General features: G+C 48.5%; 1 protein-coding gene across 2 annotated transcripts in view; it reads right to left on the bottom strand.

Moving 5' to 3' along the window:
• Positions 1-20,372, bottom strand: part of ZBTB7C (zinc finger and BTB domain containing 7C) — a 161,809-nt gene that overhangs the window by 36,726 nt on the left and 104,711 nt on the right. The window contains exon 4 of one of the 2 annotated variants that reach the window (XM_056325291.1): positions 10,492-10,575. The exons of the other annotated variant lie outside the window; for it this stretch is intronic. The gene's annotated coding sequence lies outside the window, so the exon portion shown is untranslated. The remainder of the gene's footprint in view (positions 1-10,491; positions 10,576-20,372) is intronic. 2 annotated transcript variants of the gene reach the window in all.

Here is a 20,372-nt window from a genome sequence, read left to right on the forward strand (position 1 = left end):
TTGGGACAAGGACAAAACAGGGCATTGCCTTGCCCTCGTGGATTCTGAACAATTTCCCCTGAACAATTCTCGTGGCTGCATCCAGCGGGGCTGGGGGGACATCGCCCCTACGTTGCCCCCACCGCCCCCTCTGCTGGTGGGTGACACGGAGATGGCCCCACCGTTCCCATCCCAGCTCCTGCATCCTCCAGCCAAGCTGCAGGGCAGCAGGGACCCCCCTGACCTTGCCCAGGGCTCTGTTACTAAGAATAAAACACAGCGGGCTGCGCTGCACTGGCACGTGGGGGGATAATTGCAGGGAAGCGGCTGCTGTAGCCCAGCGACCGCAGTAATTGGGTACGGGCCATCCTGTAGCCAGGTTTCCCGTGCTATTATCCCCTTATTAATAGAAACCAAATCTACCTTTGCAGAGACAGCACTGCGAGCCTGGGAATTATGCGGTGCAGGGGCTGCAGGAAGGCATCTGTGGCATCTTTGCAATAGCCACAGCCCTTTGCCACCCAAGGGCCGGATCCTGGCGGGATCCACAGGATGCTCCCACCCAAGTCATGGCAAAATCCCAGCCATCCCGACCCAAAGCCCTCTGTGGTCATTGGAAAGGTGAATGTTAGACTCAACCACATGGCAACTGCCCTCATGGAGGCAGGCGAATGAGATTGGGTCTATTAACTAATTCATCCCAGTAGCATCCCAGCAAGGTACGGCAGGAAGTATTAATTTCATCTCCCAGGGATGAAATTTCATTTCCAGGGAGGAAAACTGAAGGTCAGACAGAAAGGCTTGAATTTCCTCTTGCCCACACGGATGGGGTATGGCGGGTCCCACAAGCTGAGCATCCATGGATTGAGGGCTGCAAAATAATGTGGGGCATCTCAGCTGGGATGCTCTTGCCTGAGTGCCATGGGATGTTGAACATAAAAGACAAAGCTAAAAGTGACGGCATCATTTTAAGGAGAATCAACCCACAATGCCAGGGCTGTCCTTGCTGGAAGGTGTGAAAGCAAAGCACTGATTTCTAAGAAACCCAAGGACAAGGTGAAAGTCTCTGTGGGATCTTCCACGACAGGACTTCAAGGTCAATATGGTAGCATGGCTTTCCACGACCAGGACAAATATGGGTCTCTTTCCTCACCTCTCTCTTATTCCAGGTTAACTTCCCCTCTGAAGCCCAACTTGGAAACAGTCCTGGATAAAATGTGCCCCTGATCATGACTTTATTCATTGGGTAACCTGAGATGAAGGCACATGGCGTGAGCCAATATTAAAGCTGGAAGGTAGGTTAGGTGCCTCCCTCTGAAATGCAGTTGATAATACAGAGAATAAGATCTGCTTTGGTACATTTTTGACGCAGATAAGAAAAGTAGCTTTATTAAGGTCTTCAGGACCATTTGAATCTTGTCTCAAATATGGGATTTGGTTTGAAACTTCCCCAGCGATGTTCACTTCTACCTCCCCTCCTGACTCATGGTAGGCAAAGCCTAGCAGATGGCCTCCTACAGTAACGATTTTAACTATCAACACTGTTAATACCTCAAGAGTGACGGAAAGAATTATCAACCCATAGTATTTCCAAGCTTCCCCATTTTCCTTCACCTCTTCTTTTCCCAGCCTTTAACGCTTCCCATTTCGACGGCAATTAATACCAGCCTTTCTGAAGATGAATCCTACAGGCTTGCAACCAAGTCCTCACAGAGCCAAATCAGCACAGATACGCTAGAGAGCAATGCAGATGGTTTCTCCTTCCCTTGAAACTCGAGACTTTGCTTCTGCTCGATGCTGCGTTGTTTTGCAGGCTGGGTATGTCAGGAGCACGTCCCTCCCCATATGGCAAGCGAGAAGTTGTCCCAGGAAGATTAAAGCAGAGAGAGGAGACCTGGGCTGCCTCCTGCATTTTTCAGCCCTTCTCCATCACTTTGTGAAAGGCTGGTGCTGTTAAGCAACTACGTAAGACTTGAAAAGCATGGGGGAAAATAAATAATACATAAATGCCAAAGTTGCCAAGGTCACCTCCGGGATGGATCTGTACCCAGGCGTGCTACCCTCCAGACGGCTGCCTGCTCCTGCCCTGGAGAGATGTCACCGAGAGTGAAATGGAGCTCCTGGGCAAGCCGCTGTTTCAGAGTGATGCATCGGAGAACCTTGCAGGTGACAGAAACTGTAATTGCTGTGATTAAACTTCACCGGCCCATTTCACCACCGTGAAACCCAGCTTCGCTGCTGATTTCAGCAAAAGCAGAATTGCTGTCCCTACCAGGGGAGAGGCTGGGAGTGCTAGGGAGACCTCTCCCCAAAGCATGAGCGAAGCCCCACTGCCTGAGCAGAAGGCTCCTTGTGCCACCTTGTACCCTCGAGGCCTCGTGGATGCTCTGGCTTCCATGAGGACCAGAGTGATATTCTCCATCACCCCTACAAGTCCAAACCAGGTGCAGACAGCCAACAGCCTGACAAAAGGGGGTCTCAGACCCAGTGGGAGATGCTACAGAGGACTCTTGGGGTTCAGGGCAGCGGTGCCCAGAGGCTGCAGAGACCCCAGGGGAGCTACGCTGCACCCCATCAGCTCCATCCCCATGTCCTTATTTCAATGGCAGCTTGGTCACGTCAGCCTCTGTTTTTCTCAGCAAACCTGTGAGAGCTCAGTGGCTCTGTAGCAGTAAGAGAGAATGTATTGGTCACTTCAAATACATGATAGAAATGTAAAATAAAAGGTACCCACCGTGGCTGGGTGCAGCCATGACCACGGTGTGTGAGCTGCCCAGGCTCACAGCATGGAGTGCTGGCTGTGCCAGTAGTGCCAGCAGCACACTGGAAAAGACACTGGAAAAGAATCTTCTCCCCACTTTGTCCCTTCCATGGGTTAGGAGGTGAGGCATCTCCTCTGGAGCAGAATGCCTGTCCTCCAGAGATGATACAGGAGCATCCAGCCCTTGAATCACAAGGACACCGGGAAGTGCCCAGGGTTCTGGGAGGTGATGGTGAGGACTGTGGTCCTTGGGGTGGCTGCTTCCAACCTTGTTGGCGACGGACAAGTCACGACATCCCCCTGCCTCACTGCCCTTGCCTGGAAAACTGCCAAAATATCCCCAGAAAAGCACTTTGCAGCCCACTAACCCCCCTCTTCTCTCCTGTGCCTGCTGCAGAGGGCAGCTGGAGGGGCTCAGGAGACACAGCACGCAGCAGAGCACACAGGGATGCTGCAAGGACTCCTAAAATGAGATCATTCAGATAGTCTAATGCCTCTGCAAAAAAACCCCACGCCTGCTAGGATCAGAACTGGCTACAAAGGTTGAAGAGGTTCCTTGAGAAATATTAGTTATATCTGTGTCCATGTATTTTCTAGCAGGAGATTACAAAGCAACCGGGAAAAGAGGGGAAAAATACTTCCCTTGTTTAGCACAAAAATATAGGTAACAATTATTAGGCAATAATTGATTCATCCGATACTTTATTAACTGGAGTTCGGGTGTGCAAGTGACAGGCTCTGCAGTGAGCCTTTCATGTGACACGTTATTAAAGGCTCTTTTTCTGGCTCCGAAAGGCGGTGGCTGGCAGATCAAAGGTCAGACATTTCAAGGAGTAAATTGGTTTAATGTGGCTGCAGATAGCCTCACAAAAACCTAATAAATATGCAGTGAAATGTAAGGAGAGAAAATTGTGGACAAGAGAGACAATTACTTTGAAACCAGGATAAGAGCAGCACAGGCTCAAATTAATCAGCGTATAGACTTCTCTCCATCTCAGGATTTAGTATTCAGAGCAAAAGCCCGGCTGATGGTGTGATGTGCTGGGGCCGGTGGGGGGGGGCACTGGTACCCAATGCCAAAATCTGCCAGGAGGAGATGCTCAAACTCTAAGCCACAGTCAGGGTCGTACCTGGAAAGCCACCCCTGACCCACAGCAGAAGATGCTTATGAGCATCAGGGGATTTTGATGGTGAAGAGATTATCCCCTCCATGGCTGAATCCTGTGGGAAGCCCTTGGTGTGGGCTTACGGTGGCACTGGGACACCAGCAGACAGCGACTCACAGCCCAAACCCCAGTGTTCAGTGGCAAAAAATTAACACAGAGGGGTTGAGTTGTAAGAATTGATGCTTTTAGCTCATCTCCTTGGTTTTCACTTGATCTTAAGAATTTTTCAGAACCATACCTCACTTATTTTTAAACTCCAGGCAGCAATGTCTGAATACTTTGGGGTTTTTGTTTGCATTTCTTGAAATGCATTAACTCAAATGACTTCCAAATGCTTGCAAGGCAGGATCTCTTTGCTAAAAAGTCACAGCTTCGCTCCTTTTAATTAAAGGTGAGAAAACACCCACTCCAGTTCTCTAATCTGGAAAGGGACTTCCTGCACAAAACCAAAGTGCGATATTCCCAGTATGGCTGGAAACAGGAGTGGAGGGAACAAATCTATAAAACAAAACGCCCGGTGCCCCTTGAAGAAGCAGATAAGAGCGCAGCCTCTTTGTATTCCATTTGCAGGCCACCTTCCCCAGCTGAGTCACCGTGCTCCGGTGCAATTTATCATGGCCCCACCACACAGCCTGAGAAGGATCAGGCAGCACAACCTGCCTGAGATTTAGCAAAGCCAAGCCTTGCCTGCTCACTCACATGGAGAATTTCTGCAAGCAAGAAAAAGTTGGGACCCAAGGGCTAAATTGCTCCATCAGGCAGGTAATCCCACAGCCTGGACCACCAGGAATGAATGAGATCTCTCTGCCCACCATGTTGGTAGCTTGTTGCTGGCTCTGTCCCTCTGACCAGGATGGAGTTGCACGCAGGGCAGCACTGCCACCTCCCTGGTGAAGAAACCTCAAGAGAAGCTTTGGGGATGGGGCAGAGGGGACAGCTGGTGCCACCTGTGTTCTGCTGGCTGTGGGACACTTCAAGGAGAACCCACACTTCAAGGAGAACCCATGCTTGAAGGAGAACCCATATTTCAAGGAGAATCCACACTGGAGGGAGAACCACACAGTTCAAGGAGAATCCACATTTCAAGGAGAAACACACAGTTCAAGGAGAACCACACAGTTCAAGAAGAACCCACATTTCAAGAAGAACCACACAGTTCAAGGTGAACCCACGTTTCAAGGAGAACCCATATTTCAAGGAGAATCCACACTGGAGGGAGAACCACACAGTTCAAGGAGAATCCACATTTCAAGGAGAAACACACAGTTCAAGGAGAACCACACAGTTCAAGAAGAACCCACATTTCAAGAAGAACCACACAGTTCAAGGTGAACCCACGTTTCAAGGAGAACCCACATTTCAAGGAGAATCCACACTGGAGGGAGAACCCACACTTCAAGGAGAACCACACACTTCATTGGTCACCCACATGGAGAACCGATGGGGCACTGACCCCCACACCTGCAGCCCACACTGGCAGCTCTTGCCCTGAGTTATCTGTGCATGTATTGCTCTGCCATAAATCAGGAGCACTGACAGTGTAATTTGTATCTGGGGAACCTGGAGCAATTACAAAATCAGCCCAAACACCATTTGTTTCACAAGATTTTGCCCTTAGTTAGCACTGTCGTTCTGCTTTAATTACACTGCAATTAATTGCAACAAAACTGTTTGGAAAGTGCACGTGCACGGCAGAAAGGCTGGGATATTGCAACCTGCCTGCTCCTCTGCAGCCACAAGCATAAAATCTCTGATCCTCTTTCGATATAACACTTGACCCTGATTTTACCACCCTCTATCAAGAGCATCTCCCAATCCTCTCAAAAACAGACCAAGACCCATGGAAGGTGACCACTGACCCATTTTACATCCAGGGGAATGAAGGCGTAGAGGAGCAAATCTCTTTAATTTCTCTTCAGACACGACTAAGAGGGCAGAAGGTGCCAGAACTGGACCGAGCTTGGGGCTGGATGTAAATCACAACCTTCCTCTCTGCCCTGGGATGCTCAGATATTCTCGTGTTCCCTTGCAGCTCCCAAAGCCACCCAGCACCTTGAAGGTGCTGGGCCCTGCCTCCTGTCCATGGGGAAGGAAAGCAGCATTAAGCGACACCTCCCAAAAGGCAGTGAGACTTGGACCTGATGATAAAGGAAAGCAAATCCAACCCGCTTCTTTTGCAGTTTGTCCCCTTCTAGTATTTCCAGCATCTAGCCATGGCATGGAGATGTTAATCCTGACTGAGGTGTACTTCCAGAGCCCCCTTTCAGCTGGCATTCAGTCTGTCGGCACAGACGATAAAAGCAGCTGTAATGCAACCGCGGGGCTGGCGCTAGGGAATAAGAAGCCGCCAAATATAACTGAGGATGCCTCGAGTCTCATCCCCTGACTGAGTATTTCTGTGCAAGAAAGACTGCCGCACCAGAATTCTCTAGCCCTGCAAGGAACACAGGAGTCAGGAGACGGGGATTAGCCGATGTGAATCATCTCCTCTCGCACACCACCAGCGAGTGGCCAGGCCAACAACTGGCTGGGAGGGCAGGAGGGGAAATTTCTCATTTTGGAATTGCTCAGCATTGATAATAAAAATGTTCTTTTCCCTCCCGCCCCCCCCAGCTAAATACCTTGCCAAAAAAAAATGCTCTTGCTTTTCTTTCCCCTGCTGTTTTCTTTTGCCCTTCCCTTCCCTTCCCTTCCCTTCCCTTCCCTTCCCTTCCCTTCCCTTCCCTTCCCTTCCCTTCCCTTCCCTTTCCCTTTCCCCTTTCCCTTTCCCTTTCCCTCTCCCCTTCCCTTTCCCTTTCCCTTTTCTCCTTCCCCTCCTCTCTTCTCCTCTCTCGTCTCCAGTTTTCTCCCAGGAGGGTGTCAAACCTTCTCACCTCCATTTTTCTGGTAGCAGATGGGAAAACTTGCCGCAAACCACGGGAGAACAGTGACAGAGGACATGAGCAACGAGGAGAACGCTACAGATCACTGCCTGGCCAGCCAACAACGGGCACAGACCTCACGTGTTCTTGGAGGCCCCACCAGCCTCTGGATCGCTCCCCAGCAGCCCAAAGCCACAGCCAGATCGGGGAGAAGGGCCCAAATTTTGCATCAAGGCAGCAGTCCCAGCACAGGGGGCTGTGAAGCCACCTCTCCAGCTGCCTGGCTGGCACTGTGGTACAACACGGTGTAAGGAGACCTCATGGCAGAGGTGAGGAGGCACCTGCTTGGAGGATCTCATGAGCTTATGGCAGACCAGAGCTGGCCAGGGACCCAGCAGGCAGTGACAGAGGGTCCAAGGGCAGCAGCAAAATGATTTGGATTATCCCAGCAGCAGTAACTCTGGAAGATTCAGCTGATCCAGGAGACCTCCCAGACACATGCCTAGAGAGCCTGGGGTTTGGCAGAGGATCTGCTCCATCGGCTTCAACACACCTTGGCAAAAGGTGCCCAGATACCATGGTGACGGGCTCGGCAGGGATAAACACCGAACATGGGTGTGGGTTGTTTGCATAGTTAGGAAGCTGGCTGGTCTCCATCCCTCCACCCTGCCTTCTCCCAGAGTGCCAGGATCTCAATCCAAAGTGGTCTCCTACCTCCTCCTGGTCTGGCTCATCCTCGGGCAACATGGAGGCACTTCCTAAACTGGTTCCCTGCTAGGCAGGGCAGGGTGGGGGATGGTGATGCCAGGCTGCTGCTTCTCCCTGCTCCCCAGGAGGTGGAAGTCATTTGGTGGTCCCAACATCCACGTGCCTGCCTGGCCTCACATGGAGATGGTGCAGAGCTTTCATGGTGTGGGACATTCCCTCCTCCTCCTTTTCCTCTTCTGCAGCTGCCAAGCACATTGAGCCCCTTGCAAAACCACAGCAGCTGAGATGTGGCATCCTTCCCTCCCCCGCAAAAAAAAGCACTCACGACCACCATGCACCCATTCCTTAGGGTCAAGGACATCTTTTTGAGGGACAAGGAACGAAGCAATCCCACAGCAGCAAGAAATAAATCTATAATTAAGGCAAGCCGCTCACATGAGCAATACTTGAAAATTATGCAGACCTGTGAGCAGCATTGCCATCGGGCGTGCGGCTCCTCTCAGGCTTCCAGTAAGGAATAAAAAACCTCTGACTAACATAAAGAGGCCTCCAAATCATTCTTGGCAGAAGCATCCCAGCCTCGGATCCCCTCCCTCTATTCATTGCTAAAGCTCTCAGCCAAAGGAAAATAAAGTGTGCAGCTACCTTGCTGACCCAACCCACAGCGTGTATAGCTGGGTGCTGGCTGCCCCTTCTGCACCATTAAACACTAATATAATAGTGCATAATAGATATATGATACATTATATAAAGGTATATATTTACATTATTATTATTATTGCTATTATATATAGAAATATTTATGTATAAAAATATAAATATATATATATATACATATATATATATATATGTGGGGGGCTGCATGGGCAGCTCCACACAGATGGGACCTGGTGTGATGCTGCGTTCCTGACCCCATCCAGCCGGGAGGGCAGGGGCACGGGCAGACGCAGGGATAAGCCCTCCCATCACTGCCCGCTTTGCTGGGATCATCCACACACGCTCAGTAATACCACATTTCAGTGCGGTCTGAGATCCTTCACCTTACCTAATTACTTCCAAGTTTATAAAACCATTCCACCGGTGACACTTAATGGGAAATAAGACTACGAACTGGTGAGGGAAGACTTAAGTGTTTGGAAACTATTTTAATAGCTTACTATTTAATTAAGAGCAATAGCTCTAACATTATGTCAGTGAAACTTGCCACTTATTTATTAATTAGAGGAGGAATTTCAAAGGAGGTTAAGGGAGTTAGGTGCTGGACAGCCCCGGGCTCGCTGGAAAATCCCAGGTTTGTACAGCTAATGCTTGCTCAGTGCTCAAACACGCCAAATCTGACTCCTCATTGCCTGGCACCTGAAGTAAACAGCATCAAGCACAAGCATAAAGTGGGTGTTAAATGCTGCCTGCTCAGAGCACAGGTTTGAAATGTCCTTTTTGCAGTGGTGGGAGTGATGGAAGGCATTGGAAGACCAGGGAAAGGCGACAGAGCATCACATCTACCTCTCCAGGAGTTGCTGGGCTGTCCTGGGGTGGATATACCAGGATACATGCCAAGAAGCCTGTAAATGGTTTGCTCTCCAGTGTGGGGTGTTGGGGATGCCAAAGGGCTGGCCGTGCCCTCCGCACCCGCTCCCTGCGACCAGGGCTCAGACAGACCCGGCTGTCTTTGCTGCTCCCAACCTCCAGATCCTCCCAGGGGGAGAAATCTCCATCCAATTCCACTTCCACCAAGCAGAAAGGAGGGAAAAGTCCCACTCGGTCTCATTCCCCCAAATATTGTACCTCGGTGAACTGGAAGGTGGCTGCCACATCCCCTTTTCGAGGGCAGAACAAGCTGCAGGAATGACCGCGCCAAGTATTCCGTCCACCCGACACGCTCCGGAAAGCAACACTGGGATGGCTGAGCGCCGGTTCCTCCTCTGCTGAGCACATTCCTCCCCTCCTGTTTTCATTCAGCCCAACCTTAAACTAAACCACGTCTGTTGTTTTTATCGGCAGCATGGCTCTGGGAATTACCTACGTGAGGTCAGGGGAGCTGGAGAGGGGGTTTGTGCTGCTGAAACAGCATTTAATCTCAAGAAGGAGCTGTTAAAAATATTAAAGTATAAACTAGGTGTAACACACCGTCCTGCTGCATCCCATTTGCCAGTAAAGAAGCAAAAAGATCCTGAGGTAGACTGAGATTTAAACCCAAACTCCAGGTAGGGGCTCTGCAGATAAAGCACCTCCAGTTTCCCCATGAGATCCCCGCTTGCGGCACGGGCGGCGCGGAGCAGGTTGGCTTGAGCCGGGCTTAACCCTGCGCCAAGCAGCAGCCTCATCCCAACTGTGCTTCCCAGCCTGTCTTTAATCATGATTTCTCTGCCAGCACCAAATCTGCTGAGACTTTTAACTATTTAACGTTTTTTTCCCCCCACAAGTTTTCCACAAAGAACTGAGAGAAAAATGACTTTAAAACAAGTATCTACAAGTATTAAAAATAGAATAGAATATATAGAACAGACCAGAATATATATTCTATTCTATTATAAATTTTAATCGTCTGCCTCATCTGAGCCCTTCTGCCCACCCAGCAGGAGATGTTAGCAAATGTGTTTTTGCACTGATATTTCCTACCTAAAACAAACAAACAAACAAACAAACAACTATGCCGAACTTGGGGGGTGGGGGTGGGTGGAGAAAATCCACAAATTGAGAGGTTGTATCACACAGGTGTTAATACGCAGGTAAAATCTCCATGCTTGGTAAAGATTCAAGATACCAAGCAAGAAAATCAGAAAGAAAATTACAGTTTTGAATTGAAACAGCAATTAAAAGTGCATGTAAATGGCGACAGATCTGTACAGAGGATCACTACGACGTGCCGAAGATTTCTAACATGAACACGATTAGCCTCCGAGCATGAAATTCAAGCACCTTCCCCTCCCCTCAATAAACTGCAAAAGCTCTAAAAAGGGGGGAAAAAAATTAAAATCATGTATTTCAGAAGCTGAAAATGCAGCACCCGACCCACCTTCCCACTCCGGATGCCGACCCTCGTCCTCCCCTCGCCTGCCTTGGCTGCTCGGGGGATCCGGCAGCGTCGCTCCCCGGGTGTCTGCAGCCGAGTGGAGATTGTCATTGATTTGTGTGTGGAAAGTTAAGCCTTTCTAGGAGCGGTTAGGAGAATTCACTCCCACCACTCCCTCTAAACCAAAAGTATTTGGCACAGAGCCCTCCTCGTCCACCTGTGCTGTTAAGGTCTAAACAACATGCGGGATGTGGACTGATTTTACTGGGATCTTTTAATGCTTTCTTTTTAAACAAGCCTACAAAGTTATTTGGAAAGAAAAACTTGGCAGTTTGTTGTATTTTTGTTTGTTTGGTTTTAGAATCTCTTTTTTTCTTCAAGCAGATGTATTGCATCCTTTCTTATTCTCCATTGCACATCCTTTTCGCTCCCCACGTGTGAGCCAAGCCCTTCCCTGGTGTAACTGGTGACCCCTGACCACACGAGGATTTGCCCCCACAGGGATAACTCTGTGGGTAACTTTCAGACCGATCTGTTCCGCTTCCCCTGCAAACTGTGTCCCTGTTTGGATAAGACAGGGTAAACCAGGGGGTGGGGTATAAAAACCTTCCCTTTTAAAAAGAGCCGGGTACAATTTAACTAAAAATTCAGGTTTGTGCATGAATGATCCAAGCGAGCAAGAAGATGGAGGCAAAGCATCTTCAAAGTGGGGGGCAGTTGCTTACCGAAGTCCTCAGTCACTGTCTGGTCCAGGTTACAAGACCCCAAATTAGGTGCCAAATCCAAGGAACAAGTGACTGGGAAAACCTTTCCCCAAGTGCCCAGCATGGAGCTTCAAAGCCCCCTCGCCCCCAGGTTTTGAAGCCATGCCCTGGCCACCTCAGCTGCACCCACACAGCCAATGACCCCGTCCCGCACCCACCTCCTGTTGTCCCCATCCACGAGGCTGTCCCCAGCACAGGAGCCACCCCACCGGAGCCCAGCTCAGCAGAGCGCGCCACCTCCGCGAGCAGTTCACCTGGCTCAGCCCGGCTCGCCGGCATGTGCGCAACCCCAAAGGGCTGGCCATCACGCTGAGTGATAAATAACAGGTCCCTCCTCTTCTCCTTGCTGCATGCCCTAGGGATCAGCTCATCCTTGAGGTTCTGCCCCAAATTCAGCAGCCACATCTCCAAGCATTAAGTTAAACACTGCATTTAAGAAAACACTAATTCCTTTCTGGCACAGGTATTACGACAACAAAGAAATACAGTTTTTTTTTCTCTAATACAATAAATCCAGTGACAGCAGCTGGAAACAGACTTCCATGTTACATGCTTTGCTTCTGGTTTTCTTTTAAAGAAGCACATTAAAAAAAAAACCAAAACAAAACAAACCCAACCCAAATCACAACCAAAATTGTTTATTATTTTTTAATTGTTTATTAAGGGAAACCTTTCTGAAGCATGAGGCAAAATCAAGTGTAAGATAGCCTGGGGCAACCTGGCACTCCCAGACACGGTTTGGAAGAGATCCGTGCTCAGAGCACGGTAACTTTTAAAACTTTTATTACATGTTTTCTTTGTCTGTAGGAAAAAAAAAAAAAATGCTGCTTCCATCCCCACACCCAAACCACTATCTGCAACTCCTCTGACTACTGGGTTTCTAAGGAGTGTCTGGGTAAATCAGTAAATGAAGTTGGTGCAAACAATATGTCTGGCCCCAGATAAGGGTAAAGCAAAACTTGGGCAGCATCCAGCAACTGCCAAGATAGTGTGGAGAGGAACATCAATTGCCACCTGCTGCTTTCCTTGGTACTTCCACAGCCTGCATCCCCCGTGGGATAAGAGAACCCACTCAACCGCTCACCTGTACCCCGGCCAAGATCCCCAAGCACAAAGCCAAGCAACTTTTCATTTCCCATAAAAACTACATTTTTTTTCTCATCAAAACGCCTTGCCTCCATCAATCCACCAAAGCCAACATATTGAAGAAACAATTACGTCTATCCCGCACTATCAAAGTGCATTTTTCATGGTACTGCTTCCCAAGATGGTTTTTAATCAACGTGTATGGAAATGTCCCCAGCACCACTGAGGGGCTGGAGCGTGCCCAGAGCCGGGCAGGGGGCTGGGGAAGGGGCTGGGGCACAAGTGCTGTGGGGAGCGGCTGGGGGAGCTGGGGGGTCAGCCTGGAGAGGGGGGGCTGAGGGGAGACCTTCTGGCTCCCTGCAACCCCCTGAGAGGGGCTGGAGCCAGGGGGGTCGGGCTCTTCTCCCAGGGAACAGGCGACAGGACGAGAGGGAACGGCCTCACCTTGTGCCGGGGGAGGGTTAGGTTGGGAATGAGGGAAAATCCCGTCACGGAAAGGGTGGCCAAGGCTGGCACAGGCTGCCCGGGGGGCTGGCGGCACCCGCCCTGGGGGGATTTATAACACCTGTAGCTGTGGCGCTCCGGGCCAGGGGTTAGTGGTAGCCCTGGCAGTTTTAGGTCAATGGTTGGACTCGATGATCTTAAGGGTCCTTTCCCACCTAAACAATTCTATGATTAAAAATGTCCCCAAATTCCTGCAAGCCAAACCCAATATTTTCATACAGAAGAATACTTGGGGATGGACAGTGACAACTGAAACATCTCAGTGATTCCTTTCAGTCCAAAACCACTGCAGACCAGTAAGTCACCACTGAACCCTGGAAATTATTTGCCATTATCAATGTGAAATTGGTTCCTCGTTTTTTGATCACCGCTAACAGAGGGATAAACAGGTCTCCTAGACTATAAAAGAAGAGAGGTTAAATTACTTCTAACAGGGTGTGAAATAAGAATAGCAGGAGAAGAGAAGAGAAGAAAGAGTAGTGCCAGACCCCACCTTGGTTCACAAGCACAAGGAAACACCTAGTAAAAAACATTAATAGAAAAGATTGTCATGACTGCTTATCCCGGGTCAGGAAAGCTGTAATTACACATATATTGAACTGAAAGCTTTCCAGAAGAAAGAGCACTTGAAGGATGCCTGTCCAATCAGAAAAATAAATTACCATCAAATTTAAAGGTTTTCATGGGCAAAATAAATCTTGACACATTTTTGCTTTCTACACTTTAGGGGTTTGGTGGTGGTGTTTTTTTTTTTCTTAGGAATAAACAGTGATTCATGGATTTGTGCAATCTTTTGGTTTTTTTAGGAATAAACTATGATTTGTGAATTTGTGCAATTTTTCCTTTCATACCTGAGTTTTTCAGGCTGGTTTTAAACTTTTGCTAGTTGGAGCCCAATAATCAACCTCAGTGAATCCAGCTCTCTTAGGAGCCAGAGGAAGATATTTGCCACTACAAGATGTGCTGCGCCAGTCTTATTTTTCAAAGGAAAATAATTTTCTTCTTCAAATATCCTTATTTCATTACCAAAACCTGTTGGTAAAAAAAAATATTTTTTTTTACAGGTTAATTTTGGTAAGAAATAAAACCCAGCAACATATTCCGCCCCCTCCCCTGCCCAAATCTCAGAGAAACTGCTTGCATATGGGAAACTTGGAAAAGCCTGGCAAGGTTTCCTTCAAGGTGTCTATCCCACACACCCGCACGTGTTTCCATTTGCTACGGTGCACATCCCCATTAACTTCCAACACTGCTCTCCAGGCAATAAAGTTTTGCCTAAGTGCTTCCAAATGTTGGCCTTATTTTGAAGGTGGTAGAGTAACTGGAAGGAAGAGATGGAGCCCACAGCCTTGATGCACACCTTCATCACTGGGGTACCATCACGTCAGGAGGAAGGAGGATGGGGACACAACCCATCTGGTTTAAGAAGGTCTCTGCGCTCATGGCTTAGGTAAGAGCTGCTGGGTTTTCATCTTTAAAGGTAATTGTGGACATTGGAAAAGGGTGAGCAGGTAAGCTGTGAAAGAGGTTTCCTTGCCAGTTGCCTCACGCTCCTTAGATGAGGAGCAGTTTCCAGCGAGAGGGTGAATTGCCAGTTACCCCATGACACAAACCGGGCAGATTTGCTGGTCCAGGCTGTATGTACTGGCACAGCTGCTGTCACAACACTCCTCTCAAAAAAACCAAAAAAACCCTCTAAAGCAAATCAGTGAAAACCAATGTCGATTAAGTGCTTTGCTAAAACATCTAGCCAGAGTCTCAGTGATTTCATATTTGGAACCTTAATGGTCATAATCCAGACCGCTCCTAAGGGATCTCCAGTGCTTTGCCTAACATGGATGGTGGAACTCAGTGAGGCTCCATTGTCGTCAACAGAAATACAGTCATTTATGCTACCCAGAGATTTCCTTGAGAAATGAAAACACACTTTGATTTCTATCGAGGAACAGGGCTGGATGTATCCAAGACGATACTGTATGGGTATACAGGGTGCACAAGTACAGATACACACTGTATGTGTAGCTATATGACAGGATTTTGCTACTTCATATGGCTTCCTTCAGAGAAGGAGCTGCACCTTAATGTCCCCTCTTCCCCCAGTATATCTGCTCTGGCAGGACTGGTACCGGCTCTGGAAATGCAGCCATCTCTGAGTGAATCACAGAATCACAGAATGGTTTGGGTTGGAAGGGACCTTCAAAGCCCACCCAGTCCCACCCCCTGCCCCGGGCAGGGCCACCTCCCCCCAGCCCAGGTGGGTCCCAGCCCCAGCCTGGCCGTGGGCACTGCCGGGGACGGGGCACCCACAGCTGCTCTGGGCAGCCTGTGCCTTGCCACTCTCACAGTAAGGAATTCCCTTCTTCCTAATATCCAATCTAAATCTCCCCTCTTTTAGTTTAAAACCACGACCCCTTGCCCTCTTGCTACATGCCAGCCATAAAGCTGGCCCCACAGCTCCCAGTCCCTCTTGATCCACAGTTCCCAGGCTTTTTTGCTCCCCTGCAACTTCACGGTGCCACAAGGCCATGAGAATGATCCCATGTTAGCAAGAATGTGACAAAACATCTGCACAAACTTCAGATTCAAACTGTATTTTGCTTGGAAGACCTTTCCCCACTGAGTCTTACTCTTAGTCTAATGAAAGAAGATGAAGCTGGGCAAAGCCATTGCCTCAGCAATCTCTTGCCCAGTGGAAGAGAAAGATCATCTCCCAGGGCAACAGATTAGGATGTGGAAGGCTTGGTGACATGGCACCGGAGAGGTGCTGTAAGGCTAAATGCATTACATCCCCCTCCAAAACAAAGCCGTAGCCAGCTCCTCTTGGGTAAGCGCCATTCTCAGCGCTGAAGATCAGGGAGGGGCCAGGATCCTCATCTCGTCCCTGAAGCCACCAGCAAGGAGGGAATGACACCAGCTTCTGCTCCCCAGGGCACACGCTGTGTGCGCGCACATCTCCTCCTCGAACCCATGCCTATATAAATACTTGATGTATCACTTGATTACTTCATCAGATGACACGCGCCTCAAGGCAGTAGCCAGGTCACTTCACTCGGTTTTAACACTTCAGTCCTCCTTTCCTTTTCATCAGGAAAGATTTCTGAGTCTGCTTCAGCTTGTGTTTGTGCAGGGCTGGGACTGGGTCAGGGCAACTAAAAAGAAAGGATCATAGGATGAACCCTAAACACAAACGGACATTAATAACAAAAGGCATGATGTGGATCACAGAGCCACTTTGCAGAGCTTGACAGGTTGGCACAGAGTTTGATTGGAGGCACCTCTCCCAGCCCAGGGCAGCTGAAGCTGGGTGAGATGAAGACCTCCAGGGATGCTCAGACCACATAGGGCTTCTGAACATTTACTTTACATGTGTCACCACCCCTGATTCCAAAAAACCTTCCCAGCACCCCAGAGTGAACTTGAGATAGGTGGTTAAAAAACTAAATGATGTAAAGACAGTCTGCTGGGAGGTGAAAAGGAGGCAAGTGGAGAGCATCTAGTGATGGCTGCAGACTTCAGCCTGACTTCCACTGCAATCACTTTAAAACTCCTTGCACAACCCACAGCCCCAGCACAATTGCTACGTGCAACTTTTGAAACGCATTCCCTGCCTCGCAATTTCTTGACAGGTTATTTTTGCTTTGCTCTCGCACAAAATGAGCCATGACTCCTTGCTGGGGTCTGCTCGCACCATCCCACCCATGGATGGGCTAAGGACAACCAAGCAAACTGCCCACTGTAACCAGCATGCCAGTCTCCAGGCACTGATAACTGTCTGCCCTGACCACTTGCTTTCATTTCCACAATCTAGGAAGTTATTCTTATCCGGGAATAAGAAATTTAGCAGAAGCTCCCTGATGTGGGTGGAAACAATCTCATTTGCTTTCAAAAGCTGTGGATCAGGCCATAGTTCCTTGCAGAATATCATATTAATAGTGAGAGGCAAATGAACCATTTTACTTCTCCTAGCTAAAAAAAAAATATATATATGCAACTGACCTGATTTACCTTCCTGATAACATATTTAAAAAATGCTCCCAGGCTGAGGACTTTGCCAGCTGAGATTTCATACGAAATGAGACTGTTTATGTCATGACCGCAAGCTTCTGAAAAATGCCCCTTTAGATGGGAAAGCTCACAAGACCCTTAGGTATAATGATCTCAGCCATATCAATAACCACATTTCGGCAGATTCATTATCTGCTTGCTGGCCTGCCCAGCCGCACCGCGAAGTGTTGCAGCAGGATGGAGTGAGAAAGGAAAACACTGAATTCAGCCATTCTTCCCGCAGAAAAATTGACATGGTGGGTCATTCTTTACCTTAGCAAAAGCCAAGCTTTTATTTCTTCTGCTTTCACGCCGTGCTCAGGAGGGAGGACCTGAGCTACACACGATATTGAACACAACCGATCAACCTCCCTGTAGTGGGTGCAGGAGTGTTTTCCTTCACAGCCTGCATCTTTGTTCCCAAGCATCCTCACCCCTCGCTGTCACAGCCTTCGAAGCAGAACATTTTTTGCCTACTCCTCATAATATTCACTCCATTATTCAAGATTTTAACACCTATGCTAACTCTATTCATGGATTTCAGGCCACACTTTATAGGAAATTTAGGCTCTAAAACAAAGGTTTATTTCATACCGGTATTTTCAAGCAACAGGCACCGCTATGATCATGTATTATGCCCTCCAGCTTCATAGAAAATAAAATACTTCACCCAGTAATTTCTGCAGTGAGGCTTTCATTCCTGCCTGCCCTCCAGCATTTAGAAACAGAGGCAATCTTGGCTGGAAGATTTCAAATCAAGGGTGTCTTGCCCTGATCCTTGGCAAGTGTTTCTAGCAGTTTATTAGCCTCAGTATAAAAAATGTGCATCTTTTTATTTTTTTTTTTTTTTTTTGCCTGGATGTGTCTAGCTTTAGTTTCTGAGCATCTCATCAAGCCTTTTTCTGCTAAAGAAAACAGTTTGGCTCTCTTCCCAAAGTAGGGACTTGAAGGCTATGATCCTATGAGCAAGGCTGAGAGCTGTGAGCATCTCCTTTCCACAGCATCTCACTGCTGGGCTACACACCTCTGCTGGCAACCGATGTGGCTGCAGAGAGCTGGACCAGGGGTGGAGATTGCTCACAAAAAAAGCCATGGATAGGTTGTTGAGGGCTTCATAGATTAAAAGATGGACCCTGTGGTCTTTTCACACCACTGGGTCTCCTCAGCCCCCAGCTTCCCCTCTCCCCATGCCGAAGAAAGCTGGAGGGGGCTGGCAGAGCCCCATCTTCTTCGAAGGAGAAGAAAGAAAGAGGTCTTCTGCCTACCTCCTCCCAGCCTGGATGGGCTGGAGCCTGCCACGAAGGCAACATAGGAGAGAATCATAGAATCATTTAGTTGGAAAAGACCTCTGAGGTCGAGTCCAACCATTAACTCAGGACCACCAAGCTCACCACCAAACCATGTCCCTAAGTGCCTCATCTACACGTCTTTTAAATCCTTCCAGAGATGGCGACTCCACCACCTCCCTGGGCAGCCTGTGCCAGGGCTTGGCCACCCTTTTGGTGAAGAAATTTTTCCTAAGATGCAATCTAAACCTCCCCTAGTGCAACTTCAGGCCATTTCCTCTACTTATGGGCCAACACGGGGCAAAAAACCACGCCTGTTATGCATGCCCACCCTCCGTACCCCCAGACTTCATCAGACCCCACTTTCCTACACTCAACCAAGAAAAAAGCAAAATACAGCTGATCCAGGAAAAAAACACAACCACTAAACCCAAAATGTGGTCGTCCTATCTCCTATCTCAAGTTGCCCTTTGAAGAGGATGAGATTGGACTCGTAGTGGGAGAAAACGTGTTTGTATGATAAACTCTTTAGTACAGATTAAATGATGATAGCTGCATGTGGTCCTGTGACACACTTGCTAAGGGGAGTGGTGTGAACAGGGACAACACAAGAAGAAATTCTTATCAGCCAAAAATATTAACCTAAGTCCCAAATGATACTGCCACGCTGTGGATGGGCTGTTCCATCACCCTAGAATCCTCAGGCACTGCCCCAGAGCATGTGCAGTAATTGCAGGTCAGAGCCCCTGCATCGCCTCCCACCTTGCTGAATCAGCAGCAGGGATAAGGGATAAGAAGGGATAAGAGCATCACAGAAGCAAAACTCCATTTCTGGTTCAGCCAGCGCAATCTGCACATGGGAAACTCATGTTGTCCTCATCTTGCAAGAGCTGCTCAAAGCTGGGAGCGAAACGTTGAACAAAGGGGAACTGGTGACCATGGGTTGCAGATGGAAGTAAGGCTGCCCTTTCTATAGGGCACCCAGCACCCCTATCTCACCTGTACTGGTAACACCAGTCCCAGGGCTCTGCTGCCTGCAGGAGGAGCTCCTGGAAGAGCTCTGCCCCAGCATCAAGTGCATCTGCCCTCCCTGCCCCAAGCCCTGGGATTTATTCTTGCAGAGAACTGGAGCAGGAGAGAGCTGGGGAAACAGGAGGAAAGGAAAAGAGCAAAGATAAGAAGATAGAAAGAAACAGCAACTCTCTTCTAGGTTGGTGGAGAAAGCAGTCACAAAGTGCTAAGGAGAGATGAGGACTTGTACATCCATGGATGACTAACCTAAAATTAGCACAGCAGCATGGAGGCAGAGGCATTAACAGGTATGTTAAGGTGGAGAATGTTCATGACTTAAAAATGAAGGTTTTGGAGGCAAAGATCATCCTTTGTGAAAGCTGAGGGGGCCAGTGGTTTTGGAGTTTTTGGAAGTGGCCCAACTGCTCAGCAACCCAAATGGATGGGCAACAGTGCAGCAAATTAATAACTCCTCCTTAATAAATGCAAAGCGATGCAGGGAAGGGAGAGGAATTTCTGCTCCTCAGGCACCTGCCAGGGTCCTAAACTGTGTCAAACCAAGGAAGGGACTTCCCAGCAACAGAGAGCACCTCTGCTCTGCGCACAGCCACAGCCGCAAAGCTAACAAGATGTTCAGCTGCATATGGAAAGGGACGGCAGATAATCCTGGAAATATTATAATGCCTTTGTATAAATCAGTAGCGCAGCCTCAGATGGGGAGAAAAGTAATGATGCAGAAAAGGCAAGAAGTGTTCAATCAATATTTCTGCTCCACATTTGGAAAGAAGCAGGATGAGATGCTTGTATCACATGAGGAGGATGAAGTACTTTCCAGTCCATTAGTAACCAAGGAGGTTGTTAAACAGCATCTACTAGCGATAAACAATTTTAAATCAGCAGGCCTGGATAACTTGCTCCCAAGAGCCCTCCAACAGCTGGCTGAGAAGCTCTCTGGCCCACTGATGTTAATTTTTAATAAATCTTGGAATACTGGGGAAGATCCAGCCGGCTGGAAGCATGCAAATACTGCACTGATTTGCAAAAGGGGGGCAAGCAGGATGGCTGGATGAACAGGTTGGCTTGTCTGTCATCAGTCACGGGTAAAATAATGGGAACCCTCCTGAGAGTCAACCAGAAGAGGAATTAAAGGACAGGAACACAGTTAATGCTCATTACAGAGGTTCTGTGG

This window comes from Falco biarmicus, chromosome Z (genome assembly GCF_023638135.1).
Source record: "Falco biarmicus isolate bFalBia1 chromosome Z, bFalBia1.pri, whole genome shotgun sequence".
Classification (NCBI taxonomy): Eukaryota; Metazoa; Chordata; class Aves; order Falconiformes; family Falconidae; genus Falco; species Falco biarmicus.